Here is a 24,020-nt window from a genome sequence, read left to right as displayed (position 1 = left end):
AATCTGGAGCCCGCTTGAGTAAGCTAAAATGGAAAACAGGATGAATGTTGCTAAGAGATTTAGGCAAATCAAGTTTAGCAGTAACATTATTGATAACCTGTACAATACAAAACGGACCAATAATTTTTTCTCCAGCTTAGAGTACTTGTGTACATCACGGAGATTTTTGGTAGACAAATATACCCAATCATCAACATGCAAAGGGAAATCACTTCGGTGTTTGTCTGCCTGGGTCTTTTGGGAATCCTGAGCCTGGCGGAGAGCTATACCGATGGAGTCGCAACCCTTAACTATGGTTTGGATCCAGTCATTAAATTCCAGGGGTTGCAAGGGATCGGAGCCCAACAAGGGGAACGGTGGGGCAGAGCATCCAGAGACCACTTCAAAGGGTTTTTTAGTGCTACTGTACACCGCATTATTGTATGCATATTCCGCAAGTCAGCCCAATTATCCTGATGGTAGTTGGTACAGCAATGAAGGTATTGCTCCAATGTCTGGTTGGTACGTTCCGACTGGCCGTTGGTTTGCACGTGATACGGAGAAGCCAACGCCGGTTTGACCCCCAATAGTTCAATTCCAAAGCCTTTATTGGCATTATAAATTACAGAGTTAGTAAAAAGGGGCATTTATCTACTAACTGAGACATTAAAACATTAAAATACATTAAAACAACATTGAACATTCACAACCACGCCTTGTAAACCGCACACATAAAATAATTTAGCCGTTACTACTATGTAGGCAATGATTGCGCCTGGCCAAATAGTGCCTCAAAAAATTTGCAACATTCTCACATATAAAATCACAGGAACTGTTGAGTAGAAAATTCATAACAGATGGTAGCCTGACAGCATTTGAGCTCTCTATCAATGGACAGATGTATGTAGAACATAACGACTCGTATATTGGACATTACAATAGTACATGTTGAACAGTCTCAACAACAGCCATATTGCATTGACATAACCTGTTCCCATATGGAGTGTTATTATACCTGCTAAGAGTCATAGCGTTAGGCAGAGCATTAAAACGAGCCAAAGTGTATGCTCTGCGTTGTTTGGGATTGCACAGAATGTACAGATAGTTGGCACAGTGATCTGATCGGACAGTTCCCAAGGCCTGTGGAGAGCAGCTTTCTCCCCCCTCCTGCAACATTTCCATTTTCTCTCGTTCAACTAAAACAGATTTATTTTCTTTATGAATTCTGATGGCAGACATAGTTTGGAACTGGTCAGCTGTCAGGCCCATGTTGTTAAGTTTCTTATCTATGTCAGCCAACCATTTCACAGATGCAGATTCTGATAAGAGTTGATGTATAAAGCTACTGGGTCTGGGCTCAAAATGAATTTGGGTCCAGTACTTAAAAGCTCTTGTCCATGCCATCAGTTCCATGGTATTTTGTCCATTTTCTCTACGTAGGGTGTCATAAAGGACACACCTTGGTGACCCTAAAATTCTTCGCAAAAAGTATGCCTGTACTGACTCGAAAGGTGATTTAATTTGGGTGATCCATATTGGGGCACCATAGCTGAGGAATTATCTTTGCATTGATGATTTTCAGTGCAGCGGGGACAAATTGATGTCCTTTAGAACAGAAAAATTGGAGAATCGCTGCAGCATTCACCTTAGCTTTGTTCTCTACTTGTTTGCTGTGGGGGACCCAAGATAGGTTTTAGCTGAATAGAAGCCCTAGATATCTAAACTGGCTTACTTGCTCTAGGATATGGTTGTTCACTTTCCAGCTACATTTGCAAAGATCATAACTTTTGACTTGTCGTAATTGAGCGTCAGCTTATTTACATGACAGTAATCTGCACTGCAGTTTAGTAGGCATTTTAAGCCTACTTTGGAAGATGACAAAAAACAGCAGTAGTCCTAAAAAGGCTTTCCAAAATTTGGAGATGAATTGAGGACCTCTGTCCAAAATTATCTTGGTGGGGGCGAAGTGCAAATGGTAGATATGTTGAATGAACATCTTCACCAACTTGGGAGCCGAAGGAATAGTGGAACAGGGTATAAAATGGGCTCATTTGGAAAATAGATCCACCACCACCCATAGAACCATATTGCCATGACTCTAGGGTAAATCCGTGATAAAATCCATGGAGATAACTTGCCATGGGTAGGAGGCAAGTAGGCTGTAATAAACCATGGGGCTTGCCAGGAGCGGATTTGGCCTCTGCGCAAGTACGACAACCCTTTACGTATGCTTCAACATCTTTATGCATGGAATGCCACCAGAATTGGCGGCGTAGCAAATGAAGCATTTTTTAAAATCCAAAGTGACCCGCCTGTCTAGCGTCATGCCCAGCAAGTAGCACCATCTTACATAAGGAAGGCAGAACATACCAACAGTCCCCTCTTCCCCACACCCCATCCTTCAAAACCAACAAAGGATCAGTTTCACTATCTGGAACAGGACTCCGCCCCATGGCAAGGAGGTCTTGTAAAAAGGGTGTAACAATGTCAATGTGGGCGGAGGGTGTAGTGGGCAGTGGGGTTGAAGGCAGAGTTGAACTAGGCTATGCTCGCATTTGAGCCCTGGTGAAAGCCAAACCCAATTGCGTTGGAGTTAAAACAGTCCGTGGAATGGCGTGGAATGAGGCCTCCACCCACTTAGGAAGGCGGGAGAGGGCATCCGCTAATCAGTTGGTTTCCCGGGGGGGAAAGGCACTGTAAAGTGGAAACGAGAGAAGAAATCCTCCCAGCATAGCTGTTTAGCGGACATTTTGGTGGGGGTTGAGAGAGCCGACAGGTTTTTGTGATCAGATCAAACCTGAGAAGGGTATGCTGCCCCCTCCAACCAATGACACCAAGTACTAAGGGCTACCTTGATGGTGGCAGTCTCTTTATCTCCTACTGTCCAATTTAATTCAGGGCCAGACAATTTTTTGGACAAGTAGGCACAAGGAGCGAGTTGACCAACTTAATTTTTCTGTAAGAGGGTTGATCCTAGAGCCTTATTGGAAACATCCACATGAACAACAAAAGGAAGGGAAGGGTCAGGATGGGCCAGAACCGGCTCCATGGTGAACGTGGTTTTGAGTTGTTCAAAGGCGTCCTGGCACTTGTCGGACCAATTAAGGGGGGCACCTGGTTTTGCGGCTAGTTGTCCCTTGCCCTTAGTCTGTAACAAGTCAGTCAAAGGTAAGGCGATTTGAGCAAATTGCGGGATAAAATCACGATAAAAGTTTGCAAACTCCAGGAACAATTGTAGTTCCCAGCGAGATGAGGGAGCGGGCCAATTAACCACTGCCTCCACCTTGGCAGGATTCATTTCCAACCCCTTAGCCGAGACCCTGTAGCCAAGAAAATCCAGTTTCTCTTGGTGGAAAGCACACTTGGACAGTTTGACAAATAAGGAGTTATCGAGGAGCCGCTGCAATACAGTTTGGACTAATTTGACATGCTCCTCCTCATTGTCTGAATAAATCAACACATCGTCCAAATACACCACAACTCCTTTGAACAATAAATCCTGCAACACCTCATTGATCAGAGTCATGAAAGCCCATGGAGCCCCGTTGAATCCAAAAGGCATTACAAGATATTCATATTGAACAAACTTAGTATTAAACCCTGTAAGATATTCAAAGCCTTCAGCAATCCGAACTCTATAATAGGCTTCCCACAAATGCAACTTGGTGAATATCCGACCTGATACTAGGGCATCTAATAAATCCTTAATCAACAGCAAGGGGTATTTATTGTAGATCGATACAGCATTCAAACCCTTGTAATCAGTGCACAATCTTAAGGAGCCAACTTTTTTCTTAACAAACAACACTGGCGCTGTCAGGACCAAGCCTGTCAGAGCCCAGATATCTTGCTGTGTAAGAATTGCAAATATTTCCTGTAAATGCTTTCCTGTTTCCCTCTCCCCTCCCTGGCAATTCCCTGGTGCCAGCTCCCCTGCAAGAAGGTGCAAACGTTCCCAGGCTCCTTGAAGCTCTGTAGTGCAAATGTTATACAATTTGTGAAGCACATTTGGTGTGGATCAAATGGGGGGGTTGAAGGATATAATCTCTGGATCTAAGCGAGAAAACTTAGATTCAGCTTTCTTTGTTACTCTACGCGTTGTAGAAATAAACTGCTTTAGGACTTTCCTATGGTCTCTGTTATTTCCACGTTCGAGAGCCTGACATTAAGCTGAATCTCACAGTTTGACCCATACTCAGATCCATGGCCGGAAAGGATGGAAAGACAAGCGGATCCCTTACAGGCAAAACTGATGAAGGGACTGGTCCCAGATAAGGACGAGGAGCCCGGCGACCAGGGCTCAGGAGATGAGAAGAATGCCCTCATCCCCGACCGACACGATTCTTCCTTGGGTGCCATGCGGAGCACCAGCGGTGGGGAGAGTGTGGTATCGCCCTACGCGTGGGTCCCCTCTCGGCAAGTGGGCCGGGGGGCAAGGCGACTGGGCGGCATGCGTCAACTTGGCTCACGCAGCCCATAGATCAGAACATTTATTCGGAGTGGGACTTAGTGGCGCAAAGCCAGTGGTTGCAGGCCCAGGTTCGAGCAGGGGCATGGGCCCCTGAGCGAGGTGCGGTTGCCTGGCGGTGAGAGCGAGATGAAATGCGGCAGGAGATACACTTCCTACGGCGCAACATGGAACTCCTCTTGGCCCGCGCAGAGGCGGCAGAGCGGGATCGTCATGATCCACTGCAGTTGCTGCCACCGCAGCCTCCGGAGGGGGAGCGGCTGGTGCCCGCGCTCCCCAACAACGAGCCGCCAGGGCAGCCAGGGCCACTGGGCCGACCAGGCCACAACCGCCACAGGCACCGCAGAGGCAGTGGCGTGTGAAGGCTTATTTTGACGGGACGATGGAGAAGCTGGCCTACTTCCTTATACAGGTCAAGGCGCACATGGAGAAGCACGGCAGCAACTACGAGGATGAGGTCGAGCAGGTACATGAGGTGGGGGCTCTCCTGGAGAGAGCGGCGGACAGTTGGTACATGGGACTTTACAAGAGCCAGGTGCCCGAACTGCGTTCCTTCCCCCACTTCATGATGGCCCTGCGGCAGCAGTTCAAGGATCCATTTAAGGGGGAGAAGGCCCCGAGTCCAGCAAGGAGTTGGCAGGAAACGACAGCGATGTGGCCTGATGCGCACCCGACGCCAGCTCCCTTCAAAGGGGGGTGCACCAGCCACGCATCGGACAGAACCGGTCCTGCTCCAATGTGGGGGTCACTGGGAGGAGCGGCAGTTCATCATTGTGAAGGTGGCCAAATAATCCCTGGTGCTGGGGGTGCCTTGGTTGCGAGACCACGACCCGGATATCTCCTGGCCCTCCAACTCTATTCAATTTGTTGACCCCCCTTGCGGCAACCATATATCTGGACCCCTGCAGATGCAGGCGGGGGTCTCCCACGAGATGGCTGGGAGCACACTGGATGTCTCGGCTATCCCTCGACCCTACCGGGACCTCCGGAGGGTGCTCGAAGAGACAGAGTGCAACAAGCTGCCGCCCCAATGTAAGACTGACTGTAAGATCGAGTTGCTCCCTGGGGCTAAGCTATCGAAAAGCTGTCTTTACCCCATGAGCCCATTGGAAACCCAGGCGCTCCAGGAGTTTTTGGACAAAAATTTGAAGTGGGGCTTTATAAAACGGGTAACCAGTGACTTTGCCGCACCTGTCCTGTTCGTGTGGAAAAAGGATGGCTCCTTGTGCTTGTGTGCTGGGGACTGGAAGCGGTATCTGCCAGTAACAAGCACCCCTCCCCCTAATCAAGTACTTACTTAGTTGCTTAGGTGAGGGAAAGTTATTCACTAAGTTGGACTTGCGAGAAGCCTACTACCGGGTGCGGATCGCCAAAGGCTACGAGCACCTGATCGCTTTCAACTCGAGGCTGGGCCAGTTCGCCTACCGCGTCCTCCCGTTCGGATTATCCGGGGCCCTGGGAACGTTCATGTGTTTGATTAACGAGGTGCTCCAGGACTTTATCTTGAAGGGGGTGGTAGTGTATTTGGATGATGTACTGATTTACTCCCAGTCGTAGGAGGAGCATGTCGCAACTGTGCGGGCTGTGCTTCAGCGGCTCCTGGACAATGACCTGTTCATGAAGCTTTCTAAATGTGACTTTCATAAGGAGCGGCTGGATTTTCTGGGTTACCAGATCTCCAGCCAGGGGTTGGAGATGGACCCGGGTAAGGTTAGTGATGTGGTGCAGTGGCAGGAGCCCCACACCAGCGCCAGCTGCAGTCATTCCTGGGCTTTGCCAACTTATATCACCGCCCAGAGCCCCTAGAGGATGGGGCGGTATAAAAGTTTAAAAAATAAAATAAATAAATAAATAAATATCGGGATTTTATATGGGATTTTATACCGCCCAACTGGTGCTACCTCTCACTGATTTGCTACGCACGATGGAGAAGGGGCCAGGGCGACGAGGCCATCAGCTCCGCTGCTGTGGTCGCCAGAATGTGAGGCGCCATTTCGGGCACTCAAACACGCCTTCACATAGGAGCCCCTCTTACGCCATGGCGACCCCTCCAAGCCCTTTGTTGTTCACATTGACGCTTCAGACAAAGCTATGGGCGCAGCCCTACTGCAGAAAGGGGAGGATGGGAGGTTGTATCCCTGCGCCTATCTTTCCCGCAAGTTTTTGGGGGCTGAGCGCCATTGGACGGTTGGTGAAAAGGAGATGAGGGCAATCAAAAGTGCTTTGACTGCTTGGCATCACTGGCTGGAGGGTGCGGCCCTCCCGTTCGAGGTGTGGAACTTGGCGGTGCTCTGCGCCCCGGGGAAGTTGTCCGCCAAGTAACTTCGTTGGGCTGACTTCTTCTCCCACTTCAAGTTCACTCTACATTTCCTCCCCGGGAAGGCCAATTGCCTGGCTGATGCTTTGTCTCGGCTGCCAGATCCTTCCCCGGGGGGAAGGTTATGGCATTACTGATCTCCCGTCCAGCAGAGTGGAGTCGGTGATCTGGATGGTGGTGGACTTGTTTTCAAAGCAGGCGCATTTTGTCCCCTGCACCTCGCTGCCAATGGCGAGCAAGTTGGCCCGCTTGTTTGTAACTCACATCTACCGGCTCCACACTGCTCCTGATAAGATAGTATCAGACCATGGCGGGCAGTTCATTTCGCAGTTCTGGCGGCACTTTCTGAAGCTGCTGGGCACGGAACTATCTGTTTCCTCGGCATTTTGTGCCGCTACAGATGGTCAGAGTGAACGAACGAACGCAACTCTTGAGCAGTACCTGCAGTGTTACATTGATTTCCAGCAAGACAATTGGGTTGACCTGCTGCCTTTTGCGGAATTCGCCTATAATAACGCGGTGCATAGCAGCACGGGGAAAAACCCCTTTGAGGTCATCTCCGTCAAACGGCAAAGCTGCTTCCTTTCCTGGGGAGGTTCAGCAGGGGCCCGTAGAGCTTCAGGAATGGGTGCAGTCCATCCAACAAGCATGAGGACCGATGCAGCAGGCCCTGGAGAAGGCGAAGCAGGGGTATAAGCGGCAGGCTGACAAGAAGTGGCAACCAGTGACTCCTACGGTGGGGGATTGGATGTACTTGTCCACCAAGAACTTGTGGGGACTGCAGGGGTGTAGGAAACTGGGGGAAAAGTACATAGGCCTCTTTCAGGTACTCAGAGTGATAAATGATGTGACAGCTGAATTACGGTTGCCAAAAAACTTGAAGTCTGTGCATCTTGTTTTTCATTGCAGCCTTCTCAAAAGGGCACCCCCTCTGGATGACTGGCACCCTCAACCGGCCGCACCGGCTCCGATAACAGTGCGGGGGGAGCCGCACCACGAGGTGGAGGAAGTTTTGGACTCTCGGGTGCACCGTGGGCGGCTACAGTATTTGATCGCATGGACTCATTTCCCAGTTGGGGACAACGAGTGGATTGATTCCAAACATGTTCAGGCCCCTCGCTTGGTGAAGGCATTTCACCGGGCCTACCCCAATTGCCCAGGAGGAGGGGGAGGTCTTAAGGGGGGCAGAATGTCAGGACCAAGCCTGTCAGTGCCCAGATATCTTGCTGTGTAAGAATTGCAAATGTTTCCTGTAAATGCTTTCCTGTTTCCCTCTCCACTCCCTGGCAATTCCCTGGTGCCAGCTCTCCTGCAAGGTGTGAATGTTCCCAGGCTCCTTGAAGCTCTGTAGTGCAAATGTTATACAATTTGTGAAGCACATTTGGTGTGGATCAAATGGGGGGGTTTAAGGATATAATCTCTGAATCTAAGCAGGAGAGCTTAGATTCAGCTTTCTTTGTTACTCTACGCGTTGTAGAAATAAACTGCTTTAGGACTTTCCTACGGTCTCTGTTATTTCCACGTTCCAGAGCCTGACAGGAGCAGCGTAAGTGTTTTTGGTCGCCTTTCAGATAAAGCCTCTCGCCAGATTCTTATCCTGAAACGCCTGCAATTCAGCCTCCTCCATCAGACTCATCCTATAAATCCTTCCCTTGGGAAGTTTGGCATCCAGAATTAGTTCAGTTTTATAGTCAGTATCCTGGTGGGGTGGCAATTGGTCAAACTTTTGTTTCACATACACCTTGGAAAGATCCTAATAGTGCTTATGTACTCCGGGCAGCTCCAGATGTGAAGCAACTTCTGAAGCCGAAACAGTATTAGTCATTTCGGGTGGGTCCCCTTCACACATGTGGTCCCCACAACGCAGATCAGTGAAACGTATGATACGGGGAACCCATTGGATGGTGGGGTCATGTGCTTCCAACCAGGACATACCCAGAAATATTGGATGTCTTGCCACCGGGGCCAAGATGAAACTATGACGCTCCCAGTGTTCTGCACAACTGTATGGGTTTAGTTTTAAAATGGGCTGGCACTCCCCCTCCCAACGCGCTGCCATCCATTTGGGTGAATGGAATGGGTTTGGCTAAGGCAGGGGTAGGGAACCTGCGGCTCTCCAGATGTTCAGGAACTACAATTCCCATCAGCCCCTGTCAGCATGGCCAATTGGCCCTTTAAGAACCCAATTGGCCCTCATGACCAGGGGTAGGGAACCTGCAGCTCTCCAGATGTTCAGGAACTACAATTCCCATCAGCCCCTGTCAGCATGGCCAATTGGCCCTTTAAGAGCCAATTGGCCATGCTGGCAGGGGCTGATGGGAATTGTAGTTCCTGAACATCTGGAGAGCCGCAGGTTCCCTACCCCTGGGCTAAGGGGATACGTTCTAGTCCAAGTTCCTCTGCTATTTGTGGGTGCATAAGGCAATGGGAACAGCCAGAGTCCACAAGGGCTCGTGCAAGAATGTGAGTGTTCTTTGCTGGATTGGTCAAGGTTAAAGTAATGGGGGTCATTAGTTAAAGTAATGGGGCGCCACCCTCACTCCCCAAATCCTTAGGAGGCTCAGATCTTTCAGGGACCGCTGTAGAAAGACTGACTTTGGCTGGATCCTCTTCCTCCACCTCCAGGAAATCCAACTCTTCTGCAGCCAAAGCTTTGGAAACACCTTGAGATGCCTTCGGGGTAGCCAAACGACATGGTGGTTTGGCAGCTGCCTTTTTAGGCGGGACCACAATGCCGGGTTTAGCCTTCTTTGGGCAGTTGGCAGCCATGTGTCCTGGATCGCCACAGTATAAACCCAACCCAACCGGCAACGTCGCTCGGAGGTTGTTTCGGAGGTGGTGTTACTTCCAGCTGTTTTCTTTGCTGGCACCCTGATTTGTTTGGGTGGTTCGGTTTTGGTTGCTGTTCCCTTGGAGCGATTAAGCCGGCCAGCTATGATAGTTCTGACTTCAATTCACTCTGCTATGGTACGAGGTTCATTGTTCATGACAGCCCACCGACGAATCTCGAGATCCACGACTTCATAAAAGTACTCACATTTCATGTGGTCAGGCCAATCAGGAATCTTGCTGGCTGCAGTCCAAAATTGATGAGCAAAATCAGCAAAGGGTCGATTACCCTGTCGGATGGTTTTCAGAGTTTTCCTCACTTTGTCAATCACGTCTCTATCTTCGAAACGGAGATGCAGCCCTTGAAGTAAGTCAGCCACTGAGTTCAATTCCTCAGCGTCCAGTTCAAACAATTCCATGAACTATTCAGCCGCCTCCCCATCCAGAACCGAGCCAATGTCCCTCACCTTTTCCCATTCAGAATGATACATATCATCATATTCCTGCATATGGGCATCCGGTTGCAGTATAAAATAGGGTAGCTTGGACGCCATCCCATCGAAACGAGCTGGAATGCGAGGTTGAGGAAAATCACGTCCTGGAGGGACCTGAGGGATTAGTGTGGCTTGCAGCAGCGGTCCAGGTTGAGGCTGATGTCTAGGCTGCGATCTGCTGGGACGATCTTCCGTGGATTGCCGGACGGGCCGTTGGATTTTGGTTCGTGGATGAGCCTGACTTGACGCGTCGCATCAGCAGTCCGACCTCATGGCAGCCTGGATGGTGAGTTCTTGTTGGAGTTCCACAGCAACAACCCGTTCCCGTGCTTCCATATTGATCATCTCCCTTTCCTTCCAGAGAAGGGCAGCTCATTGTTTTTCCAAATCCTCACGTTCCTGTTGAATCTGGATGCGCTCAGCATTTTGCGCGGCAGATCTTTCGGTTTGCTGCAGTTGCAAAGCCCGTAACTGTTGCACTTCCTGGAGCAGTTCCTGCTTGGACTGCTCTGCTGCTTGTAGCAATTCATGCTCCTGTTGCTCCCGATCCTTTTGGAGTTGAAAGTAGAGAGCTTCTCTCTCCCGATCAAATTCTTGCCACAGTTGAAACCGCAGATGAACACGATCATCAATCAAGGCTTCCCGGGCCTCTTGCCAGTCACGTTTAGCTCTTTCCAGAGCTGCATGTTGTGCATGGAGGCTATATGTGTCAAGCTCCTTACCAGGTCTTAACCAACCTGGATCATCTGCATCTCCATGGTGTGACAAACTGGCTCCCGGAGGATCAGGAGGCTCTTTGAGGTCTTCCCCACCACAGGCCCTGCAGGTAATTAGCCAGGGTGCGAAGCATCCACATTCACCAAGTGGTCATCGTCACTGTCGTCTGCTACCCAATGGGCTTGCGCGCCCTGTGGGGGAGATTCCGATTCTGAAGATTCTCTGTGACGGAGCTCCTGTTGAGCGGTCTTAGGTTGAGGCCCCGTACTTTGTCAACAACTGGTCACTGCAGGGTCTTCAAAATAATGATCCAGGAACCTCTCCATCAATCCATGAGTCATACCATGAATGGTGGAAAACCCAATTTGTTTGGTCACAACTCTCATGACTGGTTTGTAAACCATGCAGCGGTGCATGGTAATGTGCATCTCCATGGGGGCACGATCCATGGCAGCCCCACCTGCATCGTCAGGTTCCCGATGCAAAGAGAGGCAATCTGTTGATACAGTTCGGCGGGTAGCCATCAAGGTAGCCTGTTCGACCTGTTCCTGCAACCCAAGGAAGGCCACACTCTGGCTGAGAGGAAGTCGGGATAAGGCAACCAAGGACAGAGGCTCTGTTCCCAGATCAGAATCCTCTGCAGTGGCGGAGTCAGGGGGAAAAGAGACAGGACCCTCTTTGGGGGTATCTGTCCTAATCTCATATTCAGAGTTGAATGGACCCCTGAAACCCAGTTTATCTGGATCCGTGGGTGGCAGCCCATGGCGAGACATCAGGTAACCTTGTACAGCAGTCAAAAGTTACACTGAGAAGTGAGATCTCGCATAATGTAATGAACCAGTAACGTCCAGGCAAAAGCAACCATTCTTAGTTCTTTATTGAACTGGCATTCTTAGTCAAATACAGACGATGCGAGATCTGGAGCCCTAGATCTCAGCCAACAGCTTTTACAGAGTGTCAAAACAGGTTCCCACCAAGACAGTGTAAACAAGGCAGTTTCACACACACTAGAAAGCAAGTAAGAGATAACCTAAAACAGCAAAATTCCCCTTCCTAGGCAGAAAGCCAGAAGCCTTCGGCGGGAACCTCTCAAGGTCGGAACGCACACACTCACCCCAACCTTACAGTTCCAACTTGGCTACTATGAATTGCCTCCTCGCCCAATGTGAGCCGTGCTTGACCAATACTGTTTCTGTCTTGTGGGTTGAGCAGGACCCAGCAATGGGGCTCCTGTCCATTTGTTCAAAGTTCATGGGGGTTCTGAGCCATTTGAGCTTTAATCCTAGCCCTTCCACTACAGTGGGGTGCATCAGGCACCTGGAGCACCTGGAGTCAATTAAGGCCCCCACGGTTATGTGGGATTGCCGTTTGGGGTTGGAAAAGGATAGGGAGAGTCAGGGGTTTGGAAAAATCACTCACCCAATGATTGGTGCCTGGTGGGTCAACCTGGCTGTTGGCGAACTTTAGGCCAGGTCGTCATCGTTTCCCGACAGCTCGCTGCTTTCCCCAATGTCAGATGTCTCCGGGGCGCTCTCCTCATCCAATGACAGGGCTTCCTCCAATGCCATGGCCACTTGAGGGGAGGGCTGGCACTTGGGTCCTTTCTTTGGCCCCTACTTCTTCAGGGCAGATGGTGTAATCGTGGGCGCCGCTTGAGTGCGTAGTTTCTCTGGGCAGCTGGCAATTAGGTGTCCCACTTCCCTGCAGTGGAGGCACAGGCTGAGATGGAGGCGGCAAGCGTAGATGGTCTCCTCAGCCCCTTGGCGATTGCACACTATGGCTCCGGCACCTCTGGTGGCAGGATGGCGGGGGCTTGGTCCTCTATGCTGCTTAGCCCTCTGGACTTCTTTCAGATGGGCCTCTGCATCTCCGGCCAGGCATATCCAATCCCTCAGGGTGTCAGGGTCTCCTGACACCAGGGTCCACTGCAGAATCTCCAGGTTCAGACCATCCTTGAACATGTGTATGAAGATCTGTTCAGGCCAGTTTCTCAGGCTGCTTGCCAGCTGGCAGAACTTGGCTCTGTAGTTGGCCACTTACCTGGATCCCTGGCGGAGGTGCTGTAGAAGGGGCCCTTGCTTTCTCTGCCAGAAAGGAGTCCTCGAAGTGGTGGGGTAGGTATACCATGAAGTGATCCAGGTCATGTAGTTCAGGGGCATCCTCTGTGAAAAACCCCACTAGCCAAACTGCCACTTCCCCCTCAAGGAGTGCCCCAATGTCGCACACTCACTTGGCATCATTGGCATACTCTTCATCCATCATCCACATGCATACACCCAGTTGGACCAGAAAGTAGGGCAGGTTCTTGGGTGGGCCCGTCGAAAGTCACCTTCAGTTACCTTCTCCTCCTCGGTCTCAGGCAACACCGTCTGTGACGTCTGCCTGAGCCGGGGTCTGACCCTGTAGGTTTTGAAGTTCCTGGTTGGTCATCTGGCACTGCATGGCCCTCATCTCATGGTGCATCTGGTTGTGTTCCCTCTGGAGGGTGTCCCTCTCTTGCTGGAGCACCTTGGCCTCACGTCGCCATCTCCTGGCATCCTGGTCTCTGCCATGCTTGAACTGGAGATCCCATCAGTCACTGGGTCTGAGGGTGCCCTTGTGTTCCTGCTCCCAGCGTTGGGTGGGGCCAGCTGGTCCCAGCCATGAGTCCCGGCACCCTGGGGAGTGGCCGATGTGGTCCCAACCAAAACCCTCCAGTTAGGGTTTCCAATCCACGATCTGAGGCAGGGGTGAAAACATCCCACAGGAGGGGGACTAGTCGTTCCCCGCCAGCAGCTCCATCGTTGCTGTCCGACCCACTATTGGATGAAGTTTGGTTTTCTTTCTGCCCATCCATACTGTGAGTAGGTCTGGGGGTAGAAAAGGGGATGCAGTAGTTTCGGCTAAATGTAAGGGTCTGTTACTCCAGTCAATAACAAGTCTCAAGAATGGTTCAAGAGCTTTATTAGAATGGTGTCAGCTCAATGGCCAGATAGCCAAAACTGGGATTTGGCTCTCTGGCCCCTGGTATACACCTGTAGCTTATAGTTTGACTCAACCCAGAATCCCCCCTCGCATTCCCATAACATCAGCATGTGAAAGGACAGTGAGAAAGAGACATTTTTTTTGGGACAGGCAGTTTATTCCTCAGGAAGGCAGATAAGGAGAATCAGTTAAGCACTATTGAGCTAGTTACTTGCAAGCAAAAAGAGGCCCCATGGCCTTGGGCAATGATAATAGCTAGGCCATCTGCACCCAGGCTGTATATGTGTGAGTTGCCAGGCCAAGCATGGCACAGGCCTGACAGGCTGGCAGACAGATGCTGAGGATGAGAGTGATGCTCCTGCCCTTCTGCCCCTCTGTGCAGAAGTGGTGTAGTGGTTAAGAGCAGGTGTACTCTAATCTGGAGGAACCAGGTTTGATTCCCCGCTCTGCTGCCTGAGCTGTGGAGGCTTATCTGGGGAATTCAGATTAGCCTGTGCACTCCCACACACACCAGCTGGGTGACCTTGGGCTAGTCACAGCTTTTCGGAACTCTCTCAGCCCCACCTACCTCACAGGGTGTTTGTTGTGAGGGGGGAAGGGCAAGGAGATTGTAAGCCCATTTGAGTCTTTTACAGGAGAGAAAGGGGGGATATAAATCCAAACTCTTCTCTTCTTCTGTCTTACCATGTGTTCCATGCATGGTTTCCTCACTTCCTTTTTCTTCAAAGCTATGAGGGCTGAAAAAGATTCTCTGGTTGCAGGGTTTGAATGGCAACTCTTGCTGAGTTCCACTTGGAAGGCCAGCCTGACCTAATGTGCTTCCTGGGCATAAATCCTTCTCTGAAAAGGAATCATCAGAAGGAATGATACATCATCTCCCATCTGGCAAAACCGACAGTTACTTTCCTGGCCTTACTTAATTGAACCAGGTCATGTAAATCTCAACAAAGAATGTTACAATCCTCCAGGGGAGAGGAAGGGAGGGAGCTTGCTGCTGAATATTAAAAGAGCACCAGATCTTGTGATTTTAATTAAAAACTTTAATTAAAACCCTCAGAAGCTTTATTAGACTTGGTAATTGATTTAATTATCTTCTACAGTTCTATTAAACGAGTCACTCTTCCAAGGCAGGCAAATCAATACAATGTTACCAACTGCTGTGCCAGGCTAACATGCCACCCTAAAGTTGCAGTCCTGTATGGTCCTGGCAGGAAAGCAAAGGGTACCAGAACAGCTGTGTAAAGAAGGAATACTATAGGAATCTTGATAAGATGCCAGCAGTTTCTTCACCACCCATGGCCATTTCCCACAACAGTTGTTATCTACCTTAACAGTTGTTAGTGAGAGATGCATACAAAAATAAAATAAATAAATCTGTGCTAATTGATGGCCCAGAAGTCAAGAGGATGTCACCCTGCCAACCCAACATCTTTTAGTTTATATTCACACTATGCAAGAAGAATCTGAGCTGGTGGAGGCAGCCTTGGAGGCTCCCACTGCAGTGGTTCTGGGGGATTTTGATTGCCGCATTAAGGATGACTCTAATGGTTCAGCTGTGGACCTCATGGCCACCATGGCAATCATGGGACTGTCTCAGTTTGTCTGTGGCTCAAGATACTCAGCTGGACATGCAGTCAAACTGGTAGGTTAAAAGTGATATGTTAGTTGGGGGACTCAAGATCTTTTCCTTGTCATGAATGTGTCACAACCCCAGGATTGCCTCAAAAACAGGAGCCAGTACTTTAAAAGTATAATTCTTATTTTATTGAAGGCAAGCATAGGAAAGGCTGATAACTTTATTGTCTGAACTGGTCAGACCCTTACAAGCAACAGATTATGTGCTCCCAGCAGAAATAAATCAGACCCTCCCCCAAAACACTACTCAGGCAGTGTACATTCACAATTCTTAGAGAGGAGGAGGTGAGAAGGGGGGAGGGGGAAGAAATTAGGCAATTCACCCAATTCACATATTCTAAAAGCAGGAAACATTATTGACTTGATAACACTCTTTCCCAGGCCGAAAGTGCAAGAAGGGCCCCAGTAACAAGAAAGATGGCAGGAGCTGAGTGAGGTTCAGGACATTATACTCCCCCCCCCCCAAAAAAAAAACACATTACCCCAGAACAGGACTGAGTGAGTAAGATTTATGAAAAGTTCAGATACTTAGCCAAGACGCCAGTATTCTAGAGACTTCATGGTGTTCATGGCCTTTCCTTAGCACAGTGGTGGAGAACCTATGGCATGGGTGCCAGAGGTGGCACTCAGAGCACTCTCTGTGGGCATGTGCAAACAGAGTGCCCCCCCCCCCACACACATCTAGGCTGGCCTGGGCTGCTGGGCTTGATTAATAGCATTAAACCTAAGACCTAGTTTTGGGGAAGCAGTGTAGGTCACCCTGTTAAGCTCTGTTAAACCCCACTGATTTTCATGTGAAGAACTAAAGCGCGATCCTTAACCTGGGAGTAAGCTCGGTTGCTGGCAATGGGGTTTGCTTCTGAGTAAACCCTCCTGGGGTTGTGGTTCACCCGTTGGAAGAGTTGCACGGTTGCTTCAAAGGAAAGCCACCGACTACCACCAAGCTTACTCCTGAGTAACGCATGCCTCGGACCCAACCGTTTCTTCTAAACTAAAACCTCAGTATTCAGGTTAAATTGCCATGTTGGCACTTTGCGATAAATAAGCGGGTTTTGGGTTGCAGTTTGGGCACTCAGTCTCGAAAAGGTTCGCCATCACTGCCTTAGCATATGGGGCCTGCGTAGTGAGATGCTAACAGTTCGTCAGGGTTGCTTTCTCCAGTAGGCAACTGTGGAAAACAGGATGCACATTATGATACATATCAGGCACATTAACCTCTACAGCCATTTCATTTATCACCACTGTGAAATGTCCCAAATATTTATAGCTCAGTTTGCAGCTAGGCTGTAGGCACCACAAGTTCTTGGTAGACATATACACCAGATCTCCTATCGTATACTGTACATTCTGCCTCCTGGCATCAGTGTATTTTTTGTAAGTGTTCTTGGCTTTTAGTAGAGCTTTTGAGATATCTCCCCAAGAGGCGTGTACAATTTGAACGAATTTTTGGAGATCCTCTGGGTCTGCATTTTTTCCTCCATGTTGAAGAAGAAGATTTATATCCCCCCTTTCTCTCCTGCAGAAGACTCAAAGGGGCTTACAATCTCCTTGCCCTCCCCCCTCACAACAAACACCCTGTGAGGTAGATGGGGCTGAGAGAGCTCTGAGAAGCTGTGACTAGTCCAAGGTCACCCAGCTGGCGTGTGTGGGAGTGTACAGGCTAATCTGAATTCCCCAGATAAGCCTCCACAGCTCAGGCGGCAGAGCTGGGAATCAAACCCGGTTCCTCCAGATTAGATACATGAGCTCTTAACCTCCTATGCCACTGCTGCTCCTGAGAGCTGAACCATAAGATATCTTGGTTCCATTTAATTTTAGGATCATGTCTGGCTAACCAAGTTAGTCCCAAGATCAATGAGTGCTTAGCTACCATAGCCACAATAAATTGTATCCATTCCCAGTGAGACCCCACTTCGGCCAGCAATGGAGCAGTGGCTTCCATGTGCTAGCCGTCCATCTGCTCAAAATAAATGGGTTCCTTTAAGTCCATCAGCTGCGATCCTAACCCTGCTGCCACAAAAGGGTTGATCAAAGAATGTCCACACCCCAATCAATTACTGCCCACAAGTCTACCCCTACATCTGCGGAGGAGGTTTTTAAAGTCATTTTCAGTAAGAAAGAGGAACTCACCTGTTTGCTGGCACCAATATTCGCAACTTGCCCCAAGGTGCCCTTTAGGCCAGATCAGCACCATCTCCCTGAGCCAAGCCAGCCACCTTCTCATCCCCCTCCTCACCTGAAGTCTTGCTTTCAGTATCAGAGGGTGGGCTTTTCATCACTAATCCTGGATAAACACTGGGTTTCAGGCCTTTTTCCAGCCCCTTCTTCTGATGGTCTCTTCTTCTGCTACTCTGCTAAATATTAAGTTAAGAAACCCAATAAAGGTTATGGGCCGAATAATGTTTATTCACTGAAGGGACCTCCTTTAAGCAATCAGTTGCTGTGAGTTTTTAAAAGGGGGACAGAAAAAAGTTTTTTTTCTTTTTTGCTGTGTTGCAGCATTGATTTTACAAAGTGCTGATCGGATGGGCAAGAAGAACAAAGAGTTGCCTGGCATCATATCGACATTCAGAGCTTCAAATGCCGGGACTGCTTCTTCCTCCACCAATGGATCAACAAGCCATGCATCTTCCCCCAGGGTCAGGGGGCATGTGAGTCAAAATCCAGCCCCCAGTTTGCCTGCACTACATAAGCTAGAAAAAAATTCTTCTGTGGAGAAGTTGCATGCTGCAGAGCCTAACTGTTCAGCATATTGATTACCTTTTAAATGAAGATCCCCCAGGGCAAGAAGGGGAGGAAGCCAGTCAGTTCAGGGAGGATGATGCAAGGGCCCTGCTTTACATCTCTTCCACGCTTGGCGAAAGGGAGGCTGCACTAACTCTAAGTTGCCAGACAGCATGCTCCCTATAGAAAGCAGTTCAGGACAGATACTCTATGCAATCGCCACAGTATATACGATCTCTAAGGAAGTGCTTGTACACAACAAAAATGTCCCCACATGCCAGCCTAGATGACCACTTGGTAGCAATGCAAGATATCATTTTTTTCAAATTACAAGTGCTGGTTATCAGCTGACAGATGATGAATTCCTTACAGCTGTCTTTGTCAGCCTACCCCCACGCTTTGAAAACAGAGTGTCTGAGTTAGAAGCCAGGGACCACTTGGATGTCAATTATGCAATCAGCTACCTGTGAAATGCTGAGGTTGAACTCAGAGACATTCAAGTAAGCAAAAAGTTCTCTGCTTTAAAGGTGGAAGGTGCCTCTTCCCAAAAAGAAAAAAGGTGTTTTTCCTGTAAAAAGTTGGGCCACTATGCAAACGCATGTAGATCAAAGAAACCAAGCTATAAAGATGCAAATCATGGCAAGCAAAGGAAGCTGCCAGAAAGGGAAGGTGAAAGATCCCCTCCCCTTCCTGCCAGGAGGAGAGAAAGAGGAAATGAGAGGTCTGGAAAAGCTTTTGTGGTAACCAACTCTGAGCTTGAAACAAAAATCAATTTATTTCTCCTTGATAGTGGAGCCAGTCGTCATAATCGCAAACACAGGAAGATATTTTTCAGAATTAAAACCTTGTAATGAAACTTTGATTCAGACCAGTGGAGCTTTTTTCAAACCACTAGGCTGTGGAGATGTGGAAATACAAATCATGAATGTGAAAGGGGAACTTGTCCCATTCAACCTCTTCGTTCCAAGCCGCCTTGGACAACTTAATAGCTATTCCAAGAATGTTGAAATCTGGATGCAAGATTGCGTTGCAAGAAAATGAATGCGAAATTTTTGATAATGAGCTGAATGTGAAATTTAATGCAGACAAACATGATTCATATTTCTACTTAAGAAATATTGAAACCTATGATGATAAGCTGCTACAAGTGAGAAGGGGAAATTGCCCCCATACTGCCTGTGTGTACGCATGGCATGTTAGGGTAGCCCACTGTAATTAGACAGCATATCAAGAGTTGTGGCATGCAAGTGATTGACTGATTTGAGTGAGAAAAATGTGAAATTTGTTTGAAAGGAAAAGGAACTGCTCCAAGGCACAAAAAGAACCATGTGATTCCACAAAAGGAGATCTTGAAAAAGGTTCACTGTGACCTAGTTGGGCCTCTAGTGCCATCTTATGGTGGAGCCAGGTATATATTTACAGAAATTGATAGTGGGAGCAGATACAGCCTTTCTTACATGTTGAAATCAAAGGATGAAGTGCCACAGAAACTCAAGGGCTATCTGGCTACAGTCAAGAATACACCCAGACATGAACTCTATTGTTAACAGAATTTCATCTAATGGATGTGTACAGTACCCTCAGTCACAGATCACACCACTGGACGGTACAGCCTGACGCCAGAAATGTCCTACACTATCGATACTTTCCTGGAACATACCAGGGTGGTGCCGCCACACAGGTGATTCTGATTTAATGAAATTTCTAGCCAGTTTTAATATTATCTCATTACAAGAGACCTGGACCAGTAGCGACATTCATCTTGCAGGTTATGCCTCCTTCTCAATTCCAGCATTCAGTGTGGTTAAAAGAAGCCAGAGGGAGGGATGAGAGCAGGTACTTGTATCCCTAATGAGTCTTCTCTCAACGCAGAACAATCAATGCAGTAGCATCTAAACTTCGTGGGTTCATGCTTCTTTGGCCCAAGCCCTATTGATTTCGCGAAGTAGTTCTCAATCTGGAAATTTTACTAGTAAATGTTTATTTGCCACCCGCATGAAGAGGCAAAGCATTCTTGTAGAGAACTGGTCAAATACTTATCTCCATCAATACATACTTTCTTCGCTTTGAGCAAGAACATCCTCTGACACTCTGTCAGTCATTGTTGGTGATCCTAAACACCAGGATTGGAGAAAATGATTCAGCCCTAAGTCACAGATGTGGCTTAAATTTGGATGACATTCAATCTGACACCATATCTCAATGCAGTGGTTGTCCAGCTGATCACACCATAAATCAAGCAGCTCCCATTTGATAGACCTTTTGCCTATCAGCAAATAGGGTAATTTTAAAATGGTCTTCCTCCTTTGATTACCCTAGAAAGTTCACGTTTAGATCTGCACGTGGAGTGAGTGTGATCGATTATGTAATAATATCGCCTGAACTAACAAACCACATTGACCACTTTGCAATTATGGCTCGAACGAGCGAGCACTCCCCCTTCTTCTTAGACTAATAAACAAATCCCTTCGAAGCAAATCAGCCCAGGAAGAAGGGTCTTCCTGTTATGCCCGGCTTCGCTGGACGCAAGAAACTGAACTAAACGTCGCTCATTCTATTTCTGATGATCGGATGGCTAACTTTCTTCAACAGTTAACTGCTGCAAGGACAGCAGAGGAGGTTTGTCAAATCTATAATGAACTGGTTTCCTATCTAACCACTCAGGGTTCCAGTAATCAATCACATCATAAACTTTCACATTCCAGTGAATCCTTTCCACCTGGTTTGATGGAGAATGTATGAGCAGCAAGTCCCAACTCCGGAAGTTATTTCATCATTGTGAACTTAGAGGAAAAGTGTCGCTATCAAAAGAGTACCTCGCAGCTAGAAAGTCCTATCATGATCTTTTAAAGACCAAAAGAAATTACATCTTACAAAGATTTGGAACAATCTCCATCAAGCCTTTAACTCCAGAGACAGCAAAAGCTTTTGGCGCATAATTAATTCAAGTGCCGGCGAGCCCTATACAACCATCAGTTCTCAGATTTCAGTGGAAGCATGGAGGACACATTTTACAGCCATTTTCTGCAATCCAGAACTTTTGGATATTCCATGTGCAACTGGAGCAGCAAAGCATTTACCAGAATGGCCTCCCTGTCAGCTCGCGTATGAGGTGGTCACCCTTATATCTAACCTAAAACAAGGGAAAGCGCCAGGCCCTGATGGCCTGCCACCTGAACTCTTTAGAAGATTCCTGGAGTTCTGGGCCCCTATTTTGGCTACCCTGTTTACCAAAATTAATAACAGTGGCTGTATCCCTAAGTATTGGACTGAAGCTATCATTGTACCTCTACATAAAAAAGGTGATCCATCAAATCCATCTAACTATCGCCCGATAAGCTTGCTTTCAGTGGCTAGTAAGCTTTACACAAGGTACCTTATGATACGTCTCACTGCCTGGTCCTCTTCAGTGCTAGGCCCGGAACAGATAGGATATGCCACAGGTAAATCCACCCTTGACCATTGTCTGGTTTTAAATCATTTGGCGGAGAAATATTGCCACCCCAAGGGTGGGAAACTCCTCTTGGCTTTCCTAGATCTGAAATGCGCGATTTGACTCTATCCCCAGGAATCAGCTGTGGGAAAAAATTGACAGCGTTGGGAATAGACCAGAGATTACTGTTTCTTATTCGCCAGTTGTATTCCTCAACTACCTGTCAAGTTCGTTGTGGTCGTGCTGGCCGCCTAACTTCACCTATAGTTTCTAACAAGGGAGTCAAGCAGGGTTGTATTCTTGCTCCTCTCCTGTTCAATCTTTATTTAAACGACCTTGCTCCTCATTTATCTCAGACTGAAAGTCACGCACTCCATTTTGGGACCAAGACCCACATGTGCATTGCTCTAGGCAGGGGACACTGTGTTACTGTCTGGGTCCAAGGTGGGCGTGCAAAGACTACTTCAAGCCTTTGCGATGTACTGCACAAACAGTGCCCTGTCGATTAATTACAACAAATCCAAAGTGCTGATCTTTTCGAATTCAAAAAAACTCAGCACGTGGAAAATAAACGGTACATTGATTGAACAGGTCCATTCATACAGATATTTAGGAATCACCTTCCACCATTCCTTAACCTGGACCTCTCATATCCACCAGACTCTCAATACAAGTAAAACCAAAGTGTTGCCAATATCCAGATTTTTTCACACCAGAGGCGGTCAAGGTTTTCGGGCCGCGATCGGAAGATTGCCGTGAAAGCTACTGGCGCAATTACTTTAGGGAGCCCCAATCTGGGGAGAAAAAACCGCTGAGAAATTAGAGAGTGTTCAATCTTTGTTTTTTCGTCGTTTATTGGGTCTTCCCAACTCAGTCACGCACCAAGCCTCTCTCTTTGTTTAGAAACCCGGAGCCAAGACGAGCATTTTTTTCCCCGGTTTGGCTTTCTTTGCTTTAAAGTACTGGCTTCACCTTCATTTCTAGAGCCCTCCCGGGCAGTCTGAGCATATTCCTCCTGTTAAGCGACCACTTCCACTCCACCTGGCACACCAAAATTATCAATCAAATAAACAACATAGGTGTATCTTTTGACCAACTCCTACTGATGGATCGAAAGACAGGCTTTCGGAGTTTTGAAACAACGCATTACTCTTGACATTGAAGGGCAAAGCTTCTCACAGCTGGAAGCCTGCAGAACTTGTTCTCCCATTGATTACATTTATGGCATTTCACCACCATTGCCGGGTTTATGGCTAAATATCTGAGTAATTTAATCAATCCCACATCTCCGTTAGATATTATTTTATGCTTGCTCGGCTTAATGTGCTACCGACTGCCCAAACAAGAGGCAGATATCATGGCATCCCACAGGAGAACAGGACTTGTTCCTGCGCAGCGGGCCTACCCGAAACAACTGAACACGTGCTCCTTCATTGTAAAGATTTGGCAGTCTATCGGTTGCTTTTTCTCGAGGCCATCTTGAAGAAATTTTCAGTGAGATCAGACAAGGAAATAGTTTCATACTTGCTTAGTGACCATCATCCCAACACTACTGAATCAGTTGCCAGGTTTTTAACAAAGGCACTTGGATCAAGGGTGAAACCTTTGTGTAAATTTTAGTCAATTGGTTTTAACATAATTTGCATTTTACCACTTTTTATATGCCATTAAAGGTATTGTATTTGTATTTGAATAAATTTGGTACCCAGAAGTTCTTTTCAGTGGCAATGGGAGTGAATTCTTCCATAATGGATTGGGAGATATATATAATAGGACTATTTTGGAGACTGCACGCTGTTTATTAATGCAAGCAGACTTGCCAGACCCCTACTGGGGAGAAGCAGTAAACACTGCCACATATTTGTACAATCACAGTTTGTCCAGTTCTACAGGAAAATGTCCTTATGGAATATGGAATAGTAGACTGCCAGGACTGAAGCATTTGAAAGGTTTTGGCTCAAAAGCTAGACCCCAGAGTGAAGATTGGTGTGCTGGTGTCCTTTCTCGAGGGGGTACTGCATATTGAACCCTGAAACTGGTGATGTTGAAATCTCAGATGCTGTGTATGTGGATGAAGGTCCCTGACCAGGGCTGTGCAGTGCCAAGGCCTGGTCCAGAGGCTAAAAACGCCACCTTCTCAAAATTGGTCAGTGAAGCAACTGTTGTACCCAGAGCTGATCTGGAAATTGTCCAGTTAGAAGGGGCGACAGAGCAGGCTGAACCAGAGGAAGAAGATAACTGATCCACTGAGAGAAAGTCACAGAGAGCCAACAAAGGGGTCATGCCAAACATGTGTTATGCTGATTTGCAATCTGAAATTGAGCCCACAAGCTGGTATGAAATGATAAAGTTGCCCACTCCTGAGAGAAACAGATGGATGGAAGCAGTGCAAGATGAATTATTTGCACCTGTTGTTTGCCACACAACTATAAGAACATTGTTAAGTATTGCAGCATCAAG

At 47.9% G+C, this 24,020-nt stretch overlaps 1 long non-coding RNA gene across 1 annotated transcript; it reads right to left on the bottom strand.

Moving 5' to 3' along the window:
• Positions 1 to 474: 474 nt before the first annotated feature.
• Positions 475 to 19,857, bottom strand: LOC125441794. The gene is made up of 3 exons (XR_007245907.1): positions 19,723 to 19,857; positions 14,665 to 14,669; positions 475 to 485 (listed from the first exon to the last, which is right to left on the bottom strand). It is a non-coding gene; the product is annotated as an uncharacterized LOC125441794 (long non-coding RNA).
• Positions 19,858 to 24,020: the final 4,163 nt, after the last annotated feature.

The sequence above is a fragment of the Sphaerodactylus townsendi genome, linkage group LG12, assembly GCF_021028975.2.
Source record: "Sphaerodactylus townsendi isolate TG3544 linkage group LG12, MPM_Stown_v2.3, whole genome shotgun sequence".
Classification (NCBI taxonomy): domain Eukaryota; kingdom Metazoa; phylum Chordata; class Lepidosauria; order Squamata; family Sphaerodactylidae; genus Sphaerodactylus; species Sphaerodactylus townsendi.
This window is presented reverse-complemented; position numbering and strand designations above follow the sequence as displayed.